Source organism: Bacillus rossius, chromosome 2 (genome assembly GCF_032445375.1).
Source record: "Bacillus rossius redtenbacheri isolate Brsri chromosome 2, Brsri_v3, whole genome shotgun sequence".
Taxonomy (NCBI): Eukaryota; Metazoa; Arthropoda; class Insecta; order Phasmatodea; family Bacillidae; genus Bacillus; species Bacillus rossius.
This window is the reverse complement of record NC_086331.1, coordinates 77302670-77330224: the sequence shown is the minus strand read 5'-3', so window position 1 is coordinate 77330224 and position 27555 is coordinate 77302670.

The following is a 27555-nucleotide window of genomic DNA, read 5'->3' as shown; positions in this document are numbered from 1 at the left end:
TAGTCCTATAGCCTCGCGATCACGTAACCTTTAAGACTTGCAATCGCATAGTCTCGTAACCTCATGGCTTGTAGTCTCGTAGTAATGATGCAATGGAGCCTTGTAGACTTGATGCTACGTAATCAAGTAGCCTTGTAATTCTTATAACATAATGCTGTTGGAGCAGATGGATCAAAAGAGAAAATTCCGACGAAGACAGATGCGGCAATTGGAGCCTTGTAGATGAGTAGCTTCGTAGTCAAGTACTCATGCAGACTTGTAGTCCTGTATCCTCGCGGTCACTTAAACTTGAGTTCTAGAAGCTTCGTAGCTCTGTAGCCTCGCAGGCATGTATAACTCGTAACCAGCTAGATCCATTTAGACTTGTAGTCTTGCGGTTCATAGTCTCTTAGACCCGTAGCATTCTAGCCAAATATATTTGGCGCTGATGAGACAAAAAGCAGTTGGAGCCTATGACTTTAGAAGCCAATGACTTTTGGAGTCAAAATACTGTCGGAGCCAATGAATATTAAAGCCAATGACTATTGGAGTCAATGTCTATTGTAGCCAATGTCTATTGGAGCCAATGACTATTGGGGCCAATGAATATTGGAGCCAATAAATATTGTAGTCAATGAATATTGGAGTTAATGAATATTGGAACCAATGAAAATTGGAGCCAATGAATATTGGAGCCAATGAATATTGGAGTCAATGAATATTGGAGCCAATGAAAATTGGAGCCAATGAAAATTGGAGCCAATGAATATTGGAGCCAATAAATATTGGAGTCCATGAATATTGGAGTTAATGAATATTGGAGCCAATGAAAATTGGAGCCAATGAATATTGCAGCCAATAAATATTGGAGTCAATGAATATTGGAGCCAATGAAAATTGGAGCCAAAAGACTGATGGAGCCTTTTGGAGCCTGTTGGAGCATTTGGTGCAATTGGAGCCAATTGATATTGGAGCCCGTGAATATTGGAGCCAATGATTATTGGAGCCAACGAATATTGGAGTCAACGAATATTGGAGCAAACGAAAATTGGAGCTAATGAATATTGGAGACAACGAATATTGGAGCCTACGAAAATTGTAGCCAACGAATATTGGAGACAATGAATATTGGAGCCTACGAAAATTGTAGTCAACGAATATTGGAGCCAACGAATATTGGAGCCTACGAAAATTGTAGCCAACGAATATTGGAGACAATGAATATTGGAGCCTACGAAAATTGTAGTCAACGAATATTGGAGCCAACGAATATTGGAGCCTACGAATATTGGAGACAATGAATATTGGAGCCAAAAGACTGTTGATGCCATCCGTTTTCTGTGTGTACTGTGTGTACGTTCCGTTTCCTGTGTGTCCTGTGTGTACGTTCAGTTTCCTGTGTGTACATTCCGTTTTCTGTGTGTACTGTGTGTACGTTCCGTTTTCTGTGTGTACTGTGTGTACGTTCCGTTTTCTGTGTGTACTGTGTGTACGTTCCGTTTTATGTGTGTACTGTGTGTACGTTCCGTTTCCTGTGTGTACTGTGTGTACGTTCCGTTACCTGTGTGTACTGTGTGTACGTTCCGTTTCCTGTGTGTACTGTGTGTACGTTTCGTTTCCTGTGTGTACTGTGTGTGTACGATCCGTTTCCTGTGTGTACTGTGTTCATGGTCTATATGTCTGATATTGACATGACCCGGACTTGCGGTCCGTGCCTTTACGATGACGGTGCTGCCTTTTCGTTGTCGGTGCTTCCAAAATGTGCTGCCTTTTCGATGGCGGTGCTGTCTTTTAGATGTCGGTGCTTCCAAATGTGCTGCCTTTTCGTTGTCGGTGCTTCCAAATGTGCTGCCTTTTTTTTATTGTGCTTCCAGAATGTGCTTCCTTTTTGTTGATGGTTCTTCTATTTTTAATGTTGTTTTGACTCTAGTATTATTGTAGATGTTTCTTGATTTGACTAGCGTATTATTCCATACGGTGCATGTATATAAGTGAGTCCTAGACAGCAGGGCGCTCAGTTTGTTACTGACGTCGGCGGTGTAAGGATCACCTAGTTTATTTCTTCTGGTGCATTAATCACGTAATTACCTGTTCTTGCGAACTCGATGGCATCTTTACCGACTTTAACGTCGAACTCGATGGAGGTTGTACCATCGTCTACGGGAACCTTTACGACAGCTACGACGGAGAAGGAGCAGATTCCGTTGACAACCACGTCGACAACACTGGAGGAGATTTCAACAGACGTGATACCACCAGCAGAAGAGACTTTAATCCCGGTAGTGCTGGCTGTGCAGGAAAACTCGACGAACTTCGTTTCGCCCTCGATGGAGACTTCAATGGATGCCGAATCGACAACAACTAACGAACATCGGTGCTGTTACTGTGACAAGATTTTCTCAAACAGCAGCAATGCTCGACGGCATGAGAAGAGAGAATGTGCCAAGAACCTATATCGTAAAATGTTTGTTCGTGAGAAATGTCATAAGCAGTTTGCCAGAAAAGATAATATGAAAACGCACATGAAGACATTTAAAAGTCCTGCTGTGCGGCAGAAAGTAAAGGTTTCGGTGCAACAGCGATGCGTCGATGTTCATAAGAGTATGCCTGGAAATGGTACTACTGTTGCAACGTCCATATCTGGATCGGGTCTGAAAGGTTCGTCTACATCGGCACGGTATCCTTGCAGCTACTGTGATATGTCGTTCACATTTTCCCATGATGCACGAAGACATGAGCGGAGCAAATGCAAAAAGAATCCTTCTCGTATAAAGTTTCGATGTGATGATTGTCATGAATGGTTTACTCGAATTGATAGTTTGCGACGACATGCGAAAATATGTAAAGGTGAAGTCCGTGTGCCTACTGCTGAACTACCTGCAGACATTTCGACTCCTCGCTTTAGATTGAAGGCTCGTGAGCGTACAATCAAAAAAACAGATGCGCAGCAACCGATTGCTATGATGACTGAACATGGACCTAAACCTAAGACTGTGTTCGGAGCATTACAAGTGAACGATAATGGCTTCTACTTGGCGCAGACTGCATTTCGTGGAACGTTGAAAGACTACTATTATCTAAATACGTTCGGTGAGTCGAAGGATATTTGTACTTTTCTTGATGATATCAGACAGGACATAATCAATCAGCTTACTGATGACGTAGCAACAAACGGACCATTAAAATATAACTTGTGGTTGGACTGTCTATATGGAAAGCCATATCCGTTAGATGACAAAGTGAAAAAGTGTGCATTCAAGACATCGGCTACAGTAATTTACAGTTCTAACGATGTGAAGCAAACTGTTAAACACGGTATCCAGAAACTCTGTCAAGAAGAGGAGAACTATGTCAGTAAAGGATCTGGTTGGACTCTGTCTAGTATAAACCGATTGGAGCTAAGAATAAGTCATTTCACACCGATGCGGAACTAAATGATTGATTATAAATTTGCTAGCTTTCGTAAGTGATCCTGTAGTAGAATAGAAATTATGTAATAAATATTCTGTTTGTAAAAGAACTTGCGGTGTTTAATTCCTCGAACCTGTTACTATTATGTTAAATTGATGTTATATTTAATTTTTTTGTATCGGCCAGGGGTCGAACCAAGGATAGGAACTGACCGGGTCAATCAGTATATTGATTGCAAATTTATTTAATAAATTTTGGAACTTTTCCCGAATTTCTAGCTAAATAATTACGGATTTTCAAGATGGCGGCCAAATTTCAAGATGGCGGGCACCTTAGTAATAAATGATTACTGCATTCTAGCGGGTAAGAGTTAAACTAACATGGCGTCAGCGCACTCTAGCCGACGATACAATGATGATGGCTTCCAACATCAAAGACAAGATGGCGGACATGGCGTCATACTAGGTGACGATATATATGCTTTGAAAAAAGTGGTGGGAGTCAGTATGCCAGCGCCCTCCACGAGGGAAGGATCGGATGTCATTTTTAATTTTTTGCCCTCACCGGGTTCGAACCGAGGACTCTGAGCTCCGTGTCGTAAAGTACATTTTAAAAAAAGAAAAATTAAAATGTTATTAAATGGATTTTTTATAATTTTTAAATTTTTTTTCATTAAAATCGGATAATAAATAAAAAGGTTAAAGATGGCGGCCGTAACAAAATTTGCAACGGTGACATCATCATCCAATATGGCTGCCATGACATCCTTATTTTCAAGGTCGGCGGCTTATAAGCGGCTAGCTCTTAGGAGTTTTAAGCCGCTTTTAGGAGTTTTCGTTTTTTCTAGGGCAAAGCGACTTTTGAGGATTTTCGAAATCCTAATTTTTGAACTGTGGAATTTTTTGAGATTTTTTGGCGGAATTTTTTTCCACAGAAATGGAAATTTTGGCGATTTTTGAGGAATTTTGGGAAAATTTTGCCCAATTTTGGTGATTTTTGAGGATCAAATTCCAGGTCAAGGTCAAAGGTCAAGGTCAAGGTCATCCAAGATGGCCGCCGAACCACCAGCAGAAGAGACTTTAATCCCGGTAGTGCTGGCTGTGCAGGAAAACTCGACGAACTTCGTTTCGCCCTCGATGGAGACTTCAATGGATGCCGAATCGACAACAACTAACGAACATCGGTGCTGTTACTGTGACAAGATTTTCTCAAACAGCAGCAATGCTCGACGGCATGAGAAGAGAGAATGTGCCAAGAACCTATATCGTAAAATGTTTGTTTGTGAGAAATGTCATAAGCAGTTTGCCAGAAAAGATAATATGAAAACGCACATGAAGACATGTAAAGGTCCTGCTGTGCGGCAGAAAGTAAAGGTTTCGGTGCAACAGCGATGCGTCGATGTTCATAAGAGTATGCCTGGAAATGGTACTACTGTTGCAACGTCCATATCTGGATCGGGTCTGAAAGGTTCGTCTACATCGGCACGGTATCCTTGCAGCTACTGTGATATGTCGTTCACATTTTCCCATGATGCACGAAGACATGAGCGGAGCAAATGCAAAAAGAATCCTTCTCGTATAAAGTTTCGATGTGATGATTGTCATGAATGGTTTACTCGAATTGATAGTTTGCGACGACATGCGAAAATATGTAAAGGTGAAGTCCGTGTGCCTACTGCTGAACTACCTGCAGACATTTCGACTCCTCGCTTTAGATTGAAGGCTCGTGAGCGTACAATCAAAAAAACAGATGCGCAGCAACCGATTGCTATGATGACTGAACATGGACCTAAACCTAAGACTGTGTTCGGAGCATTACAAGTGAACGATAATGGCTTCTACTTGGCGCAGACTGCATTTCGTGGAACGTTGAAAGACTACTATTATCTAAATACGTTCGGTGAGTCGAAGGATATTTGTACTTTTCTTGATGATATCAGACAGGACATAATCAATCAGCTTACTGATGACGTAGCAACAAACGGACCATTAAAATATAACTTGTGGTTGGACTGTCTATATGGAAAGCCATATCCGTTAGATGACAAAGTGAAAAAGTGTGCATTCAAGACATCGGCTACAGTAATTTACAGTTCTAACGATGTGAAGCAAACTGTTAAACACGGTATCCAGAAACTCTGTCAAGAAGAGGAGAACTATGTCAGTAAAGGATCTGGTTGGACTCTGTCTAGTATAAACCGATTGGAGCTAAGAATAAGTCATTTCACACCGATGCGGAACTAAATGATTGATTATAAATTTGCTAGCTTTCGTAAGTGATCCTGTAGTAGAATAGAAATTATGTAATAAATATTCTGTTTGTAAAAGAACTTGCGGTGTTTAATTCCTCGAACCTGTTACTATTATGTTAAATTGATGTTATATTTAATTTTTTTGTATCGGCCAGGGGTCGAACCAAGGATAGGAACTGACCGGGTCAATCAGTATATTGATTGCAAATTTATTTAATAAATTTTGGAACTTTTCCCGAATTTCTAGCTAAATAATTACGGATTTTCAAGATGGCGGCCAAATTTCAAGATGGCGGGCACCTTAGTAATAAATGATTACTGCATTCTAGCGGGTAAGAGTTAAACTAACATGGCGTCAGCGCACTCTAGCCGACGATACAATGATGATGGCTTCCAACATCAAAGACAAGATGGCGGACATGGCGTCATACTAGGTGACGATATATATGCTTTGAAAAAAGTGGTGGGAGTCAGTATGCCAGCGCCCTCCACGAGGGAAGGATCGGATGTCATTTTTAATTTTTTGCCCTCACCGGGTTCGAACCGAGGACTCTGAGCTCCGTGTCGTAAAGTACATTTTAAAAAAAGAAAAATTAAAATGTTATTAAATGGATTTTTTATAATTTTTAAATTTTTTTTCATTAAAATCGGATAATAAATAAAAAGGTTAAAGATGGCGGCCGTAACAAAATTTGCAACGGTGACATCATCATCCAATATGGCTGCCATGACATCCTTATTTTCAAGGTCGGCGGCTTATAAGCGGCTAGCTCTTAGGAGTTTTAAGCCGCTTTTAGGAGTTTTCGTTTTTTCTAGGGCAAAGCGACTTTTGAGGATTTTCGAAATCCTAATTTTTGAACTGTGGAATTTTTTGAGATTTTTTGGCGGAATTTTTTTCCACAGAAATGGAAATTTTGGCGATTTTTGAGGAATTTTGGGAAAATTTTGCCCAATTTTGGTGATTTTTGAGGATCAAATTCCAGGTCAAGGTCAAAGGTCAAGGTCAAGGTCATCCAAGATGGCCGCCGTGACGTCAGAGGTCGGTCGGTCATTGACCCCACCACACACCACAACCTGAATCCTGTTTCCGGACCGGCTATCATATACTACTCTTAAGGTTTCCTAAATCCAGATTATGGACGAGTTTTCGAAAATACAAATTGGTTAACAAAACTGCTATGTTATATTCGACAGGAATTGGACTTGTGCTGCTAGTAAATAATGATTATTTATCACAATTAATGTGCATATTTTATCATTTTAAGTAGTGTTAGACCACTACAGCATATAACCCCAGACATATGTTTACATTTTATGTATTGTCAAAACGATGATTTAAATAACGGTTAAATATTTTCGTGAGTGTAAACGCTATAAAATACCTTCACGGACTAATTTTAGTTTTCAGGTACAGTATTGGATATTAAATATAGCATAATTTTTGCTATGTTTAACTTCATTCGTTGATATATTACGAACTTATAAACACCAGTGTGCAATGTTGATATTTCCGTTTACAATGCTTTTGGTACTATTTATGCTTTACATTCTTAAACTGTATTGCCTAGAAGTATTTTAGTGTTTCTTAAATTTATAACGTAATGTACGAAAGTTGGAAACACACAACTTATGTGGCTCATTTCGTCTGATTGGTGTTCGACTCATTTCTGGGTTGTAGTATCTATTATGTTTTAGAAAAAACGTAAATGACTAAAACATTTTTGATATATGCCTACAAATTCCCCCGTGTAAGTGGTATTGCTTATTATAAAGTAGAGCATGTGTAACCTTTCCTGCGGCAGGATGAATGATGAATGGGTAATTATATTTTGAACATGAAATTGGTGAATTACATGTTAGATAATTATTGTTCATGAGTAAAGTAATATTTTTTATACTCTAGGAGTTTAATGTAGAAAAAAATTCTAATCTAATTCTGAAGAAGTGTTTTTCACTTCAAATAGTTTGTCATTCTAAAGAGCAGATAGGCCTACGATAAAAACAGTTTTTATTTGTAAATGCTACATGATGTTAATCACATAAATGCTGGCAAGAATGTCCGTATGAAGCAATAACTAAACAAGAAAGAAATATTTTATTCCCTATTTAATTCTCATTAATTATCAGCAGTTCCTACAAATATGATTTGATAATTCTGAAGGAGAGGCTCTTTTTTAGAAAAATAACCAATCCAAAATACTTTCCTTTTCTCACTTCCTGTCATGTTTTTGAATCATTCTCTTAAGAGGGCATAGCGATATCTACTTCAAGTTGTTTACTATTAGTTTTCTGTTTTAAAGAGTAGTTAAGTATACCTTGTAGGTACATTAAACCTTAACAGTTGGATACATTTAAAAAAATCATAAAATCGTGATAATAGTTGCATTCGGTTCGCTAATTTAAAAATATTTCAACATTGTGTGGACGATTGAAATGTTTGTTTGGATCGCAAATTTAAAACGTACGCTAAAATAACATAATCAAAATTATTTACTATATAATGTAATTTTTAATGTAGCTTAACAAACCTAGCCAACTTTTCACTCAATTTCGAAGTATTTTTAATAAAGCTAACCATTTCTGAAGAAATATTTGTGACTCCACAGCATTTTCAAAGAAGCTAACCTAACCAAACTTAACCAACTCTTAAAGTTTAATGTACCTACTAGGTATACTTAAATACTCTTTAAAACAGCAATCTACTAGTAAATTACCTGAAGTAGGTATCGCAACGCCCTCTTAAGAGAAGGCTTCAAAACATGACTGGAAGAGCAAAAAAAAATTAATTATTTTGGAATGTTTATTTTTCTAAAAAAGATGCTCTCCTTCAGAATTACCAAATCGTATTTCTAGGAACTGCTAATAATAAATGAGAACTAAATGGGGTGTAAAATATTTTGTTTTTGTTTACTTATTGCTTCGTAAAGGCATTCTTGTCTACATTTATGTGTTAAACACCATGTAGCATTAACCAATAAAAACTGTTTTTATCGTAGGCCTATCAACAACAGATAACTGAGCTTGCTAAATGAGAGTATGTGGGAAAACTATAGGAATAAATTTTAATCTAAAATTAAAAGCTGATTCGCTTCAAAACTACCCTGTCCTTGAAGAAAAATGGGTAATATTCATAATGTTGAATGTGTTATAAACGCGTTTCCAACACAATTTCACCAGTATTAACACTTTCTTTGGTAACTAGCAAATTGTTTTATGACTAGAGACCCGGAAACTTCGCGGGTTCGTCTGGCCTCTGGGTGTAATTCGAAGTGTTAGGTGTGCTCAACCCATGTTTGCTTTCCCATTTGTGGATTTATAAGTGAGAATATTGTTAGCCTTGTTAACTGGCACTACCGGATTCGCTTACTTCTCCCCTCGCTGGGCATCGTTGGCTCACGATCGTAGAGGGGCGTGTCTAAATATCTGCGGTCCAATCATCTACAAAATGCGAGAGTGTGAAGGGATGTATTCTATCTTGTGACTAAATGAATGCGTGTAGCTTCCGTATCTCTTTTTATGACTTACGAATGAGGCATCAGAAAAAATGTACATTGTAGTCAAATTAAACTCTCTCAAGACAATTCATCTCGTAATACCTTTAGGATTTGTGCTAACTTAAAGAAAAACTTTAATTCTATGTATATTTTATTGATAACGCACAAATATTTATTGTACGTACATGCGTAATAGTTAAAGATCTGAATACGAAATACCGAGGTAAAACGAGGTTATTTTTTTTTTTTTTTTTTGGAATTTATTCAACATACTTTATAGAAATAAATCGATGCCTAAAAGTACGAGTATAATTAATGCATATTTGTATTTTTAAACTATCAATAATAATAGGCTACATATTCGCTACCAATAATAAAGTTGCGAGCTGAGGCCATCATTCCGATAAAAGTGTAAACATTCGCTTACAACGAACCGAATTTTTTCTATTGGCTTACAACCATGACGTTTCCAGGACGTCACTGGGGTTCATGTACGTTCGTATGATGTTCGGTTTTTCTCGCTATTTAGGACGAGACTAGCCTTTACTTATTTCAGTAAAGTAGATAGCCAGCCTTTTAGCGACTATGTACGGTACTTTAAGGAAAAGGACAGTACGTTCCTTAGCTTAAATTGAAAAGAAAAGGAAAATATCTGCATATGTATGTTGTTGTTAAAATTATGAAATTGCTGAAGCAATCTATCAGGCGGCTTTATCATCACTGCTCGGGTAAAACTTAACCGCGTGCGTGCCAGAACGCGACCAGTAGTTTGACCACCCCTGGGGCATTGTTCGAGCCCAGCAAGGCTTCACCCCTCAGTCCCAACTCGCCCCTTTCGCCTTTCATATCGCCCCTCCACGCCCCAGCAGCACTGCTCTACCTCGCGCATGCGCGCAAACACACGTGTCGCCATCGCTGCCTCAAGCCTGAAGCGACCAGCGGTGCCGCACGTACCACGCGTCTGGTACGTGCACCGTAATTTCTGTCCTTACTACCACGTACCAGAACTTTTGCATCCTGGTACGGTAACATTCAAAACCGTTTACTATTGCAGATATATAGCAAACTTTTTTTTTTACATAGTGTTGGTCGGGCCCTCTCGATAATCTGACACGTGTACAAGTCTCTGCTGGCTTGCAAGGGAAATGATAAAGTGAGAACAATAATTCGATGAAAATTACTTAAATATCAATTGAATATACGTTTTTTTTATTTCCTGGGGTACGTTAATCGGCTCGGAACTGTATGTATTTTCATTCAATAAGTACTATATAAATAAAAGCACTTTACTAACGAGAAAATATAATGAACATGCCCTTGTAAAGCGTGCTTACGCTTAGCGTGCCTTCGTGAGCCACACTCGACAGCAGTTCCGTTATCGTCACGCGTGGCGATGATCACTGTATTATTTTGCTTTTTGATGTGTAAACATCTTAGCTGTCGCTATACGGTATTTTGTAGGAGAAATTTCGTGAAAATGGAACGTAAGACGATGAACGGAAAAGTTACACCAAGATGGTGGACCGACGTGTAGAAACATAGACACGTATAAAGACACTTTCGTAAACATTAGGGTACATGCCAAACGTAATGGTTTGCCAAATGAAACTTTATGATAGTGAAACTATCCCGGAATATATTTGATGAACTAAGATACAAGTTAATAAAATCCCAAGTGTTAAAATACATCTAAGAAAGCTGACATAACAATGATTATTATACATATTCTCCTTGCAATACGTCAACGGACTCGGTAGCACAGCGGTAGAGCGACATGCGAAAAACTATAAAGTTGATGTCAGTTCCCCTACTGCGAACCAGCTATTGTTGCATTCTGCTTTGCAAGTTATAGCTTTAGACTTGTACGCGCAATGCCTCTAACATACCGGAACCGCAGCAAGAAGCTTCGATATCAACCCAACGTGCAACACAAACTTTAACTGTTCTGATGCGTTCAGATCGAATGAAAATGGATTGTACTTGGCAAATTCAGCATTCCATGGGATTTCGATAGACTTTTATTACCTGAAAGGTTCTCTTGCGCCAAAATACATTTGTACTTTTCAATGCCACATCTAATTCTTACATTTGCAGTGTGCATTTAAATGCGCATTTACTTGTTCTTTCCAATGCACGATTTCTGCTATTAGCTCTGTCCTTGTTTCGTTGTGCTCTGTTGCCAAACGCACGCCACTGGGTGCAAAAGTTTCAGACACAACTTTGCAATGAAATAAAAATTGGTTTAATGTTTAGGAAAATGTCTATTTTGTAAGGTGAAATTTGTGAAGAAAAATTTTGGAATTACATTTTCCTGATGTAGTTCATCAAGAGCATCACATAATATTGTATATATTTTTAAGGAGATGTAATTTAAAGTTTCAATCATGGTTTCAACAGTTTTTGCTAACATTTTGTTTATATTATATAATTGTATGAAGTCTGTCTCTTTACAGCATTGAACATACTTCCGTGGAATGCCTTGTTATTAATAGTGACTGGCAGTTATAAATAGTTTCTCCTCAAAATAATAATTGATGTTTAGCATTTAATTATTTTTTCCTATCATAATGACAAAAACTGTAATAATACTGTAAGTATACACTATTTTATAGTCTTAGAAAAATCAAGAAATAGTACCATTACAAATTAGTTTTAAACCTATTATGATTAACGATGGTATACAAAAAATTGGTTGTCTGTAAAGTCGGTTTACGGACGATAGTTTAACGTGACAACGTCATAACAAAACATTGATGAAATGATTGATCCAGAAGAAAAGGAAATATCATATTCGGCCTGAGACTGAGCCGTAATAGGTTTTTGCAACCAAACCATTTAGGCATTAAAAATATTATATTCTTTGAGGAAGATTTTTTTTTATTTTTTTATCTTTTGCGTGATAAAATCTACCTCTGCATACTTTTATGAATAAAATTGAATCATTTTTATTGAATTATAACTATTTTGTATGGATACAAAGGAGTGAAATGAAATGTGCAACTGAATTATTAAATTTACTTTTATTTGCATTCATTAATTCAAATATATTTATTACTTTTGAAATGTTGCGTGCGCCGTATTTATTTTTACAAGTACAAAAAAATAATTCGCAGCTACCGGGTTTCGAACCGACAACCTTTAGGGTAAGAGTTAGGTACGCTAACCACACGCCCACGAAGCCATACTATAGTAATGGAGTTTCAAATGTTATATATATATATATATATATATATATATATATATATATATATATATATATAAACTTTGTTCACGGTAGGGGTATAGTATTAACACAATTTTATAACAAATACGCATCCCAAATACACCAAACTTATTTATAATGTGTTACAATATTTTTTAAAACATTGTGCAAAATGTCCCGGGTGTAATTTGAATTATGTGTAACTGTAAAACACCATTGTTGGTTCAAAACGTATTTGAATTTTCAACATTACTTTTAAATAACCGTACCTATTGTGCTGAAAATCGGTGGACGATCGTTAAATTACATAATATTAATAATTCAAACGACGAAAAAATGATTGAAAAGTCAAATCGATGGTTGTTCCAATCGATTGGAAGAGAGATGCCACGCATGCGTACAATGAGCAAACAGAACACATCCGTAGTGGGACATCCGTAGTGGGACACTTTTTCGTGCGTGCAGCCGGCGTTTATCGATTTATTAGACGTTGTCACGTCAATAAAAACTTTTAATTTTAACACCGGGTAGTGTCAGTCTGGAAACAATACTCGCCATTTACTCTGTACTGCAATATAAACAGGAAACAGACTTCAACTGATGCCAAGAAGGATAAAGTGAATCAACTTGAAGTAATGGAATATGATCAGTCATTGAAGTACAATTTGTGGCTGGTATGTACTTAGGTAAACCTGAACCATTTTAAGACGAGACTAACAAAAGAGCATTCAAGACGAGGAGCGCTGCTCTTTACGATGTAGAAGAGTCTATAAATGATATTATTGAGAAAAAAATTTTTTCGCGAAGAGGAAGAATACCAAGGAAAAGGTAGCGGATGGACACTTGGTCACATGGATCGATTGCAACTGAAAACAAACTGACTCTGCTTATTAAAAAAATAACATTTATTATTTGCTTTATTATTTGCTTTATTATTTACTTTGTGTGTACTTGTAGTAGAATAGAATTTAGGTAATAAATTTTATTTATAAAAAATGTTATGTTTTATTTCTTGCTTTATTATTTTATTGCTTTATTATTTATTGTCTTTGTGGAAGAATGTTAAATTGAAGTGATTTAAAATAAGTATTTTTAAGTAGAATTATATTTTTGTATGAATCAAGGATCGAACCAAGAATGGGAAATATTTTTACGATTTTTGGATTTTTTCTGAATTTATAGGTTATTAATTTCAAATTTTCAAGATGGCAGCTGATATGGCCGATAATATGGTGGATGCCACGGTAATAAATACTACTACCGCACTTTAGTAGGTAAAAAATAAACTAATAGGGCGCCACTGATCTCTAGCAGACTAAAAAAATTACGTCATACTAGTTGGCGTAATATCTGCCTTGACATTAGTGGTGGGAGGCCAGTCTGCTGATAGCCTACGTGTAGGATGGATCCGTCGCCATTTTTATTTTGCCCTCACTAGGTTTGCAGTCAGGACTCTGAGCTCCATGACATATTCAATTTTTTTTTTAATTTAAAAGATTTTTCCGATTTTTTGATAATGAATACGGATTTTCCAGATGATGGATGTGACAATTGAATAAAAGGCTAAAGGTTCTAGATTACAATATGGCGGCTGTGCCATAATTACGTTATTTATTGAAATTTTATAAATATTATAATTAAATGTTTTTTATTTTTATGCATAAATTATATTTTTACTCTCGCCAGGAATTTAACCGAGGACCAAAATGGATTAAGTAAATAAAAATTTTAATTAAACATTTTATTTATATTAGTTAGAAAGTTCAATTGAATTTAAAAACTCCGCAGGATATGAAGTACTTTGTTCTGTATCCATGATTGTATATATTGACAAATACTCCTTCATTTCCCCTTGCACCTCTTTTTAACCGACTTCATAAAATATAAGTGTAGAGTTTATTAACGATATAATTTTTTTGGCGCCCATATTGGTCTTGCGTACAACCACCGATCACTATTCAAATTTTGCTGCAAGTCCAGGAAAACTTGATTAATTAGATCATCATTTTTACTAAATTACAAAATTCTCTTGAAATTAAAATATAACCTTCAGCATCGATGTCCAAACAACAATCACCGAAGAAAATAGACACCTAACCTCAAAAATTTAAAAAGTTTAAGTATTGCTTGGCGGTGACAGAAAAATAAAATTGAACAGTGAATTGACCGCCGGTATTATATTAATAAATTGGCGAATTATTTAATTTACTTATTGAAACGCCAGATGGCGTTAAATTTCATTCAAATTACTCAAACTCGCAGTCGGACGATCATGCATACAAATATCAATTTTTTTGCCCTTCGGAAAAAATGTTTCTTTTTTAATGTAAAAAGTGTCTTATGTCCTTTACTATATACCCTATATACCCTTGAAAATATGGGAACAAAATGTTATGATGATCGGTTAAGTAGTTTCTGCGTGAAAGCTTAACAAACAAACAAACTCTAATTCGCATTTATAATAATAATTATAATAACAATTAGTAAGGATAAGGATATAGAACGCTCGACACTCGACGGCCAAAGACGAAAATTACTCGCTAACGCGTGAGACAATAGAAAGAGAGAACAAACGGTTTCGTCTCTCAGTCGTCAGTGTTTCGTGATTGGGTGAGGTTCTTTCAGGTACAATGACGATTTTTACAACTCCAATCACAGTGATCCAGTGCGGAAGCATAACGCGTCCTGAGTGGCTCGGTCAAATAAGGCAACGAATTCTCTCGCAGACGGCCGCCAATCACAAGGAAGAAACCGCTGGCGCGCGTATACGTTGTTGCAGTCTAATAGCCGTTCAGATCTTTTCGCGAAAAATGCCTGCCCCTACCGAAGACCCTTCGTTTGTGTTTAGTTCACACGTACGCTCGTACGCACACTAACCCCACTTTTACAATTACGCTTTACTACTTTCTCCCCAATATTTCTCGCTCATGTTTACAAATACGAAGATGAACCTGGGAACCATTTTTATGAATTTTTGATTCTCCACAACTTTTGTTTGAAACGTTTTTCGCTTAAACGCTTAGATTCAGAAAAAAACTGAGTCAAACCAAATTTTAACCCTTTTCTCCAAAAACTTCACGTCCGATTTCAAAAAAATTAACACCATTCGATTCAGCGTCCTCCAATTACCCGTATATCAAGTTTTCAGGTCTGCTGGTAAAAAGTGCTTACTTTGCCTTTTGTTGACTGGCCTATTATGCAAACAGGAGTTGACTCAAAGAAATAAACTCACTACTCAGATGCTTCTAGGCCTTGTCTACTTAGAGATTAGACTAAAAATATTTTCGGTTCGGAAAAAATATAACCACAAATTATTTTCGTGAATTTATTTACTAACAACATAGATTAACATAATTTAAGATAGGTTGATATACGTTACACAATAATTTCTTTTCAGCAAAATTGTAGGTATTTTTAAAAAACAGTTTTTGTTCCTTTAAGTTTCTACAGGGTAAAATGAGTCCTACCCAAAACGCAAATGTTAAGTGAGCCATTAGGTTGTAAAGAAAGTCAAAAAAGTGGTTTTATTTAGTCCCGTTTGTGTAAAATATTTTATAAATAAGATTTTTGTATTTTTGTAAAATTAAAGCTCTTCGGAAAATTATCTAGGTAATTACCGAAAAATAGTTCCCAAAACTACTTTTTCTGGAAAACCATTATCTCAATCTATACAATACGTAAAAAGTATTTATCGAACAGTGGCCAACTAAACCAACTGTAAAACTTATTCTTTGTACCAGATTGACGACGAGCGAGGGGCCACAATGGCCAAACTTCGGATTCACAACACGAAGGACACGGTTTCGGAAAGCCACTACTGGCAAACGCCGGAACGGTTCCTTACAACAGCCAATGACCGAACCCTTCACCAATGTCCCTAACAGTGTGTGAAGGTTGATTGTTTCTAACGACCTCATCGTTGGCGAGAAGTAAAAAAAAATAATAAAATTAAAATTAAAATAATTTTTTCTGCTACTGGCTGCACTCGTACAGGACGCTTCAGGAAGGCTCTGTCAAGACGACATGAACCCGGTTACTCTGTTAAATATCCTTACGTTAAATTTACGAAGAACACTGGTTACAAATAATTCAGGAATATTCGTAAATTTACTATCTACGACGTCGTATCTTTAATTTGAGGTTATTTGTTTGTTGTAGAGATCGTAATTTTGTTGTAGTTTCTAACAATGTACCACTTCATGTTTCCATCTACGATAAACTCACTCTCAACCAGAATCAAAACCCAATACCAATTATAAATTAAGAGCGGGAATGTGCTTTGGAAGGTAAGTATCACTCACCTCCAGGCTTCACGCGTCATTGTGCGATGGCTGCAAGATTCGTGACATTACTTGACACTTGAACGGCGTTCTCACTGGATCGTGAGTAGATTGTTACATCTTGAAGGGCAAGAAACCAATAACAACAGCAGCCAATTAAAACAAGACACCGACCTGTTTATGTAAAAGAGAGTGGAATTCAGCCTGGTAGTAGGAAAATTTTTTAATTTAGCATACCTTTAATTATCATAGCCGGTAGACACTGGACAATTTCAATGTTTAATTTCGCGATAAGCCAAAATTCTAACAATTTTAATAAACAGATTCTGTTGCGATTGGCCCGCCGTTTATCTGTGACCTCATTAGACACGATGTGGGGCAATGAGAAGAGAACAGAGCATTAACGAAATGAATAGGTTGGGAGAACGGGAGTACCTCGAGAAAAACAAGCAGGTTACGGCAACCTCCCTCAATCAACGTTGCCCCTCCAATTCCACTTGAGGCGTCTCATAATTAGAGCCAATGATTTTTCGCGAAAATATTTCCATTTATGATATTTTACGAAACACTGTTAATTATCCATAGGATTTTAGTTGAAATGAATATTTTTGACGAGACAAAGTTTGTTCCAGACAAATAACGAACTTTAAGAAAATATATATTTGCATTCTCGCTGGCCCATTGAAGAATTCTACAAGATAGTTTTATCGGACAGAGCCAGTAAGTTAATTATTTTTCACATACACGAAGCTTATTTAAAGCCCAGCAAACAGTCCAATTTCCCCGCAAAGTTTAACCATTTATTAAAGTAAGTAAAGAAACTATTATTTCTTTGATTCCTTAGGTATCAAAATATACTTTTAAGTACATATACATCTTCTTCGAGTTTATGGTAGACTACAGCGCTCTTAACACACCTAAGAGCGCTGAGCCAGATATATATGTACAAGCAGAACTTGCCAAAATATATGCTTGTAATCAACCAATGATCACGCTAAAAGGCTAGATTTCATGCAGGCAAGTTGAGTCAAGTCTGGGGCGATATGAGTCCGTCAACAAAAATTAGTGGCTCTACTTAAAAGCAGAGACAGGGAAAATGTGTGGTTTCATTCCGCGACAGGTGAAAATTCAAAGAATGCTTACTTTGTACTGGTCCAACAGTTGATTCACATTTTACGTGATAAACTCTGAATCAAGAGAAATCATCAATAAAAGCAGTATCGAATAAGAGACAAACTGTTTTGGCATATTTAAAGTGAGCAGCCAATGACCAAACGTTATGTGCCCAAGAATAAAGAGGACTGTGGCATGTATCCTATAGATCAACCGGGAATTTTTTTCCATTCCCTGCATATAAGTTGATTTTGGTTTGCTTTGATGATTTGACTGCAGGTTTATTGACACACCTAAGCCAGTTTTATACAAACATAGACGTCTTTACCAGATTATTTAAGTTCTGCAAAATTAACTTCACTCATTAATGTATAAATGAGTTGGGATATTATGTTCATTGTCTTTTTCCATCCGTACGGATTACTTATGATTGAGTCGTATTAATGTTGTAAAGTTTTTATTGGTTTCTTGTCCTTCAAAAGTATCGGACGGTCAAGCACCAATGAAAACGTCGTTTAAATCTCTCTTGGTATGAATTATAACTAGAGAACCCAAAATTTCGTGAATTTATTTGGTGTACTAAAATTCAAGCCTTATGTTTTATCTACCAACATTTGCTTTTCCATTGGTTGATTTCTAAGTGACGACCTTTTTGCTCTCTTTTATCAGCACTAACTTTTCTCCTAACTGGACATCGTTTGTTTACGTTTTGTAGAAGGGCGTGTGAAATAACTGTGGTCCAATCATGAACTCAGTATCTGCATTCTAGCTTGCGACCAAATGAATCCGTGAAATGTACGTAGCACTAATTACAACGTAGCTTAAAAAAAAATAACGCGAACCTTGCAGGACTCTACTGATGGTAAAGAGGAGACCTGGCGTACCTGCCCGACCTTCGCCAGCTGGTTTCCTTGGAGGGATCTAGCAGAAGGGGAGCGGCGGAGCGAGTGAAATAATCCATCAGCGCGGCACGCCCGAGACGGACAAGTGCGATCAATAAGCCCTCGGCCGGCCGCAAAGACACTCGGTGGCGTGCTGCCTCTGGCGGAGGCAGCACTCCGAGGAGGAACTGTGTTCCGGCGTTCATTTTCCCGCCGACCAGCGCCGGGAACGCCAGTTCTCCGTGCGCACAGACCGGCGGAATTCGGAATATTATTTGAAGCCACGCTGGAATGCATACCGATGCATATTTGAACGATGTTCTCACTGTATCATGGGTAGCTCGACACATCCTGAAGAACAAGAAACCAATAACAAAATTACAAGTTACATAAGACCCAATCATATGGAATACTGACAAAAGGTACCAGCAAATGAACAGGAGACACTTAATTATTCATGTAGCTATGACCAAAGGAGTTTAGGCTGGAACCAGAAAATAAAGCGAACTACTCAGTATTCCATTTTTGCGACAAGGATGATTTTTTTTATGCCGACATATTTACCGTGGCCAAACCAACAGTGTCGTGTGATTCTACCATACACCAAAATAATAATTTCCCAATAGCTGACCAGCAGCCTTATAATACAAAGGAATGCTTCTCAGTATTCTTAGCTGCTGACAGTAGAAGTGTAAATGCCGCTGGGGAAGCCGTATCTGATGACAATGGAACAGATACAGCTCTTAGAAAATCTTGGGAATAGACGAAGCTGTACCGTTGCCGCTGGGTAATATGTAGTGAAAATTGAACTATTCACTACTGCCTGTGCAGACTTCCTTCCTATTGGTCTCAAGAGCTTCTGGAACACAGTTATGCATTTGGCAGCATGTCACATGTATAATTTTTGCCTCATAGCTTGTGATTGGTCGTTGCAGGTTCAATAGTGTCCGTTACCAGTGAGCTAACTGGTTCCTTGTGCGTACCACGAGAGAGTGCTGTCGCGATCAAGCGCATCACGCGTTTGCCAGGATTCACCAACCGCCACTGGAGAGAGAATACATAGATTATATTTAGGAGCAGGTATTTATTTTAAAATATGTAATGGCTCATATACCGCAAATAGTTTGTTTGCGCCAGTGATTTCTTCTAGTTTTTGGCAGCCGATAGGATCAAAATCGAGAAGTTTTATGGAAGATGGACCTACAGGATTTCGAGACCATTTTTTTGCCCCAGAAACCTGTAAAATTTTCACCATAAAATTATTACATACAAACCGTAATTCAAAATAAAAAGTCCTCCTCTCTGGTGGTAATTAATATTTGGTAAAAAATTATAGAACCCTTTAATGATTATTCACAGAATTTTTAGGGATAAGAGAAAACCACTTAGGTTTACCTTTTACAGACTCATAATTATTTTTAAAAAAATTTGTATTGAGTTCACCCTTATTTACTGGTCAACAACGTGAAGGATACGGAATTGGGTTGGTATACTTCGAGTAACTTCAAAAGCATCGGCATGGAGCGTAGTAGGAAGCCTACTTTCGGGAGGAAACCACCGCATGACCAAGTACGCTCAGCAATCGCAATGTCAACATTATAGAAACTGGCAATGCAACTTCTTATGGTCTCGCCTTAGCTGATGTCTACAAGCTTGCTTGCAACACGTTCCAATAGAATGGATATCGTAAATACATGGTAAATATCACTTAACACGAGTACACGATGACTCAGTATTAGACGTATAAACTTCATCACGAAAAAATACGATGACCACATCTATATGACTTTTCGTCTGAAGTGCTTCCCATGGCTGGCATAATCCTTTGAAATTGGAGCCAAACAACAGGTTTTTTTTGCAAGTAGGAAACGAGGTATTTAAGATGGAATTCTAATCCTTTGGAGAATATTTAATTTAACAAAAAACTACATCCACAAGAAAACTTGCCACTGTCGTAAAATGATTTCATTGAAATAATGGGACGTAAAAACATCATTTTGTATATTTTTTTTTGGCGTGTAGTTAAGCAACAAGTATTTCAAATGTATTATTTTACAACAGTGACAGGTTTGGTTATGGTTGTAGAAATATGTTCGATTAAAGATTATTCAAACACTCAGTAAGTAATCTTTAACACTTTCTCTATAATCTATATAAATATAAATAAAAATGTTCGTTCGTTTCAAATCTAAAATCTCCGAAAATTCGTAACCGATTGCGTAGAAAGATTGACAAAACGTGGCATTCGAATACGTGCGTGTTTTTATATACATATGTCATACCTGTGACTGGTAAAAAGATGGATGATTATATATATAGAACAAACACTTTTAATATTTTAATTGCTATATTGTGAAATGTATAGAAATATAGAGATATACGTGGATAAAGGTATATAGAGTTTATATACAGAGATAAAGAGAGATAGATATGTTGATAGAAATATAAAGATAGAGTGATATTAAGGCATTTCAACGAATGCCGGGCATTAGCTAGTTTTTAATATGTTGAGCAGCTTAATCGTTAAAGGCGTATCCAGCCATTGGGAAGCTACTTCGACCATAAGTCGTATAAGTGTTTTAACAAACCTGAATAACAAATACCCAATTCGGATTTAAAACATACATTAAGTTAAAACTGCAACGAGCAAAAAATTGCAAATATTTCTATGTGTGATACGTTTTACTTAAACTTTGTGATTTCAGATAAAATCGTATTGCAACCGATACATCGACATTTCGGACAGCCACACACAAGAGCCTCGTTTCTCCGCACGTGACTGTCCACTCTGCAAACGTCTCTGACGACCCCCAGCCAATAACAAGCAAGGAGAGGCAGCACGGCCCGATCACGCGAATCTCAGTTCAAAAGATTGAGAGCCTCTGACTTTGATATCGACCTATTAGCAAAATAAAGTGAATTAATTTGTGTGGTACGTTTAAGTTTAACCTAGAGATAAAAAAACTTGAAATATTTGTGGCTTTAGACATAAAATTTTAAATAATACTTTTGTATTTGTCACTTTAAAGAGGATTTACTTCACATTGACAGTAATTTCTACATTTAGGAGTAACATAAACTTTAAAAACTTATAATGAGGAGCATAGAAAAAATTATTCAGCCTTGTTTGGTTTACTGCTATGAAAAGAAAGGGTGAGATGTTATGTTAAATTGTAATCACAATAATAGGGGCATGTATTTTTTCTGCGAAAAGATGTAAAAACAAGAAGTGTTTTCAAAACATTATACCATTGTCTGTGAGTCTTAATTGGTTGAGTTTCTGGCAGGAAAGTGTCAACTGTCAACAAAAGAATCACAATTTTCTGCGGAAGCTAAGGCGTCCAGAATAGCCCGGCCAAATAAGGCTATGGATTCTCTTACAATTACGAGGATGAAACTACTCTGAGGGTTAGGCTACACCTGATAACAGTATCACGAGTGTTCAGTTTTTTTTCGGAGGAAATGCCTTTCATTAGTATATAAAAGGGGCAGCTGGCACAATGTATTACTTAATGTTTGTTGGTTTATCGGCTTGCCAATCGTCAGGAATCTTCGGAGGCGACAACTCACTTTGCTTATATATGTTAGCTTCTCCTCGGCCTAAGCCACTTACGTCTTTTTACATCCACATTCCTGCCTGATAGTTCGATAGTTGTGCTAGTGTCGCCTGCGTAGGCTCTATTGTTGCTAATGGCCATAATTTATATATTTTTCGATATTGGCTACTACTTTCGTAAAAAAATCACTTTCAATTAAGCTTTATAAAATTTCCTTTAAATTTTTAAAGTTTCAAATATCTCGGAGGTAGGTGGATACCCACGACCTTCAGAGCACGGCCATCTTTTTTTGACTTATTTATTTATTATAATTAGTTACATATAATGTATACAAAAACAAATGTAAAATTAAAGTCAAATACATGTTAGACTACATACAACATGCTTTTCCTGAGTTCAAAAAAAAATAACAACGATAGTTTAAACCATCGCACCGATCATGAAGAGGCAGCTGTTAGGTCTATACAAACGGTTCAATTGTTTCAGCATTCGCATTATTTTTGCAAGTTTAAGAAACACAATCAATATGTATTCCTGTTATATATAGTAAACTGATTACTTTACAAAATTATTTATATGAAATATATTTTTTTAATATATTCACAAATAATTATTTATGCAGTTGAGATTTAACTTTCATCGTGAGTCGGATACATCCAGCAGTCATTTGGGAGATATTGACCTTCCAAGTCAACTCAAAATTCTTTATTGTTTCCATTTTCGAGAGAAAAATTCCCGTTTTGTCGTAAAATTTCTCTTTTTGTTTCCCAAAACTTTCGGTGGCTCTAAATGTCAGCAAAGCAAATTTATACCCCGTCCGCTGACATTTGACGTGTCGAGTGAAATTCGAGAACTCGTTTCGTTTTTACAAAAAATTTACACACGAACAAAACAATACTTTAAAAATTAAAAAGTGGTTAGCAAAAATTAAATTTATGCTAAATTGTTAACTCCACAGTTCAAAAATTTTGAAGGCAAAAGTTATTGTTGAATTATAATTTAACAAATAAAATCGAAAAAAAAAGTTAAACAATTTTAAAATGTATGTAAAAATTACGTCACGGTATTTGTATTAATCGGTTTGATTCCTATATAAGAATTCAAAGTCCTAGGTGTAGAAATCTTGCCAATAACACAAATGTTACTTTTTATCAAAAAATTTCCTTTTCCTCACTACTAGCAAAGACTCTACACAAGACAGCTATCCAGCAAAATTAATTTGTTCCTCGATTGCATATGACCTAGAATGGAGGCCATAATCGCTTCAGTTCAAAATTACTACAGTAATAACTACAAGCATTTATGCCAAACATATGTTTTTTTTTCGATAACTACTTGTTCTGGCTTTTACCATTTAATGTCAAATGACAAGCATACAAGCGAAACATCTCGTAACCACGAGGCTTTATTTGTCAATACATAGTACGCAATATTTCCGAATAAAAAACAATGATAAGATATGGACCAAGCGTATACGAACCACGAGGCCTTCTGTGCGGAATTATTCAACATGCTTTATGCTTATGAAAATGTCTATTACAAGCACATTGGGCGAGTTCAGCCAATTACAGGACAAACAATACAGGAAATAAAATGATTATTCATTAATGATGTTAGATCACGGAATTATATAAATATCAGTCTTTCGTGATAAATTCTATTATATAACCACGAGACACTAATCCATTAAGACATATTTTAAAGGTGTAGGCTAATCTTATAGGTAATAATTTTATTGGCACTTGTAAGCTCAGAATTGCATTGAAAATTAACATTCTACCATATTTTATAGTAATTTCTTTCCATTTTTTAATTGTCGAAATATTTAATTTTAATGTTCATTTTAAAAAAGTCATTTTTTTTAAAATAATTATCGTGTGAAAGCCTTCCAAGATCGAAATATGCTCTCGGTGTGAACATTTATGAGCGACTGAATAAGCGTTCATTTTATTAAAAAAGTAATTAAATTTATTTCATTAAATAATAAGTTACAAAAGGAGCCAAATCAATGATTAAAATCGTGGTTTAAGTCTAGAAATGATCCTTAATAATAAAATACAACGAATATCCTTATCAGGTAAATTACTAAGCAGCCACTGTTTAGTAAACAAAAAAAGGATCCGTAGAAATGATGTATTTATAACATTCACTGGCCTTCCGATGCAATACTCTATATATTTTGAGCATACTGTACAAAAATATGAAGCATTCAATATGCATAGTACAAAGGCGTTAACGAAGTTACAGTGATACATATACTTAGGAATAACGCACGACCATTGCAGTACGACAAATATATGTATGTATAACATGTGTCCGAACTAGGTCTTTTTTTGCAGATTCTTAGCATGCAATATTTCCCAGTTATAAAATTAATGAAATGAAATACTAGCTGCCCGACCCGGCTTCGCACGGCTATACTAATGGAAAAAAATTAAGCCACATCTCCCATTTACAGTAATGATAAACAAAAAAATTCAGTGAAAATTTATTACAATGCTGTATAATGTACCGGAGAGAAAATGAATAGCACCGATGGTTTCCCGACTCGTGCACGCAACGTACAACTGATGTACCCGTACTTCGCTACGGCAGTCTACAGGCAGATCACTCTTGCGCCGCTCATTATACATGCCCCTCCTTGTGGGTACGCCACTGCCGCGCGATGCCCGTTGCCATGGAGACGTAGAAGGCATGAACAATGCAAAATCCTGTTCTCATGCAGACAAAGTACCCACTGTTGCCTGGTTTTAACCACCCATGGGATCTAATTTTCGGAAAATGTCATCCTGCGTAACATAAGAAACATTACTGTGAAGTTTCAAGTCTGTAAAATATATATAAGTTACTTGAAAAAAGGGAAATAAAAAACAAATTAAACACAGAGAGAGGAAAAAAAACAATAGTTTACGTTTGCGATTTAAAGTGATAAAAGGTATTTAAATACTAATTGAACTCTTATGAGGGTACTGATTGCTTCGTTGTTAATATCACATGGGTGTTTTTTACTTGTATGGGAAAATTAAAAATGATAAGGCATCTAGTGCGTGGCAACAATGTTAATAGGCAATAGGAAATAAACTTCTAGCGCCTGTGGCATTGTCAACACACACTTCGTACGTGTACTGCATGTTGTATCTAACCCCCTCCAACGCATTTGATTCTAAATTGGACTTTTAGTAAGGATCCCTAATGTTATTGATAATATAATATAGCCTATAGCCTTCCTCGATAAATGTACTATCCAACACTGAAAGAATTTTTCAAATCGGACCAGTGGTTCCTGAGATTAGCGCGTTCAAACAAACAAACAAACAAACAAACAAACAAACTCTTCAGCTTTATATACCTATTAGTATAGATTTTTTTATAAAAAAAACAACTTTTATTAAATAGTACTAAAATAAATAATAACCCTAGAAGTAAATGACATCCAAAAATTTTGGGTAACTTCCCAACTACATAGGTATAATACTAGGTGTGAGTAAAGTCTGACTACACTTATATGGCTTTTCGTTTAGTGTGTTTCAGAAGCAAAAGTAAGTAATATAAAAAAAATAATTTAATCATTATTTTGCCGTTTTGATCCGATTAAATACGCTTATCGTGAGCTTAAAAATACATATTTTATTTTCTTGCGTCAAGCTTTTTGAATCCATCAAAACGTCAACACAATGATTTTTTTAATGTTGTTTTTGCTGATGAAACGCACCAAACAAAAATCCAAATATAGTCAGATTTTACTCATAGATATAGGTATATGTTGTTGGGAAGTTACCCAAAATAATGTTGTGATGTCATTTATTCCTACGGTTATTTTTTACATTTTAGTACATTTTAATAAAAGCCGGTTTTTTTAAAACCATTTTTACATTACAGTTATTTTCTCATTTTAGTACATGTTTTAAAATAAAATACTGTTATAAAATACATTTTGACTAACATAAATTTATTTACTGCGTTTGATTTCCCGAAATTGGAAGTATTTCTCATTCTATTCAATCCTCATAACGCGTTATTGTTGCATAGTCTCTTGCCAGTTGATTTGGTGCAATCTAGCTCTTATGCTTTAAGACCATTAGAGACCTTACTCTATTGAGAGCAACATGTGCTTTCCCGGCGGCGAAGAGTTGTGTGCTGCTTTGGCATCTCCACCTATTCTTGTAAATGTTCCTCTTGAGCTTCTTGGTTGAATATTTCTGATGCATGAATGTGGTTAAATAATTTTCTGACGGCTTATCACGCTCTCGAAATATCTCCAAACGTACATTAGTTTCACGAAGATGAGTTTCTCTCGCCATGAAAGATTCTCTAGCCGTGGTTTGATCTACAATCAACTCGTTCTCATTTCGATAAGGAAAATTTAAAGGCTTCCCCAACTGCAGTGTTCACATTTTACAGATTTTACCAATTTTTGACATATTAAGTGTGTAATAAACTGGGTTCAAACCCAAAGTTCCATATTGGTTTTTATAAAAAAAATTATTAAAATGTAATTAAGTATTTTTATTTTTTCAATTTTTCCAATTTTTCAATAGTAATTACTGAATTTAAAGATGGCGGGTATAATTTTAAATGACAGAATTAATTTTTATAAAAGTTTTATTATAATTAAATTATGTAGAAATTTTTATTAATTTCGAAATTCAACCAGATTTTTGTATTTTTTTAAATATGGCAGAAATAATTCAAAATAGCGTAATCCGTTTTTTATAAAAGTTTTATTAAATGCTTAAAATTTTTTAATTTTTTTTCGATGATAATTATTGAAATTAAATATGGCGAACACTATTTAAAATGATGGAATCAGTTATTTTTAAAAAAATTATAAAAATTAAATTAATTTTTATAAGTTTAAAAATTTTCCCGTTTTATTTCAATAATAATAATAATAGATTTTGAAGATGGTGGCCAAAACCAAAATATTGGAATCTGTGTGTTTCAAATATATTTATTTGCATAATATCTGAACACGTATGTAAAATTTCAGCTCACTAGTTCAAGCGGAAGTGGTTTCAATTTAATTTGTAGGTTTTGTACTAAAAAAACAAAGAAACGTGTGTAGTTACTTAAAAGCTTGTAAAATCAAAGACAAGACTACAATTTGAGCGTGACTGAAGCAGAAGTTTATTTTGTGTGGAGTTCTTAACATGACTGTACTTTGATTCGCCAGTTTGGAGAATCTTGACATATATCCGTGTAATAGGTCTTTTCGTAGGCGTAAAGCATGTTGGGTGTATGAAAAGTGTGCTAGTGTTAGAAAAGAGGTTAAAGAATTTTTCTGTGAAAATTTTGATAGAACTATGTGAAATGACACTTTTTCTATAACTTTTTTAAATTTGCAGTATCTACAAAAATGGAGTAGTTGTTAATTTGGAAGGAGTAGT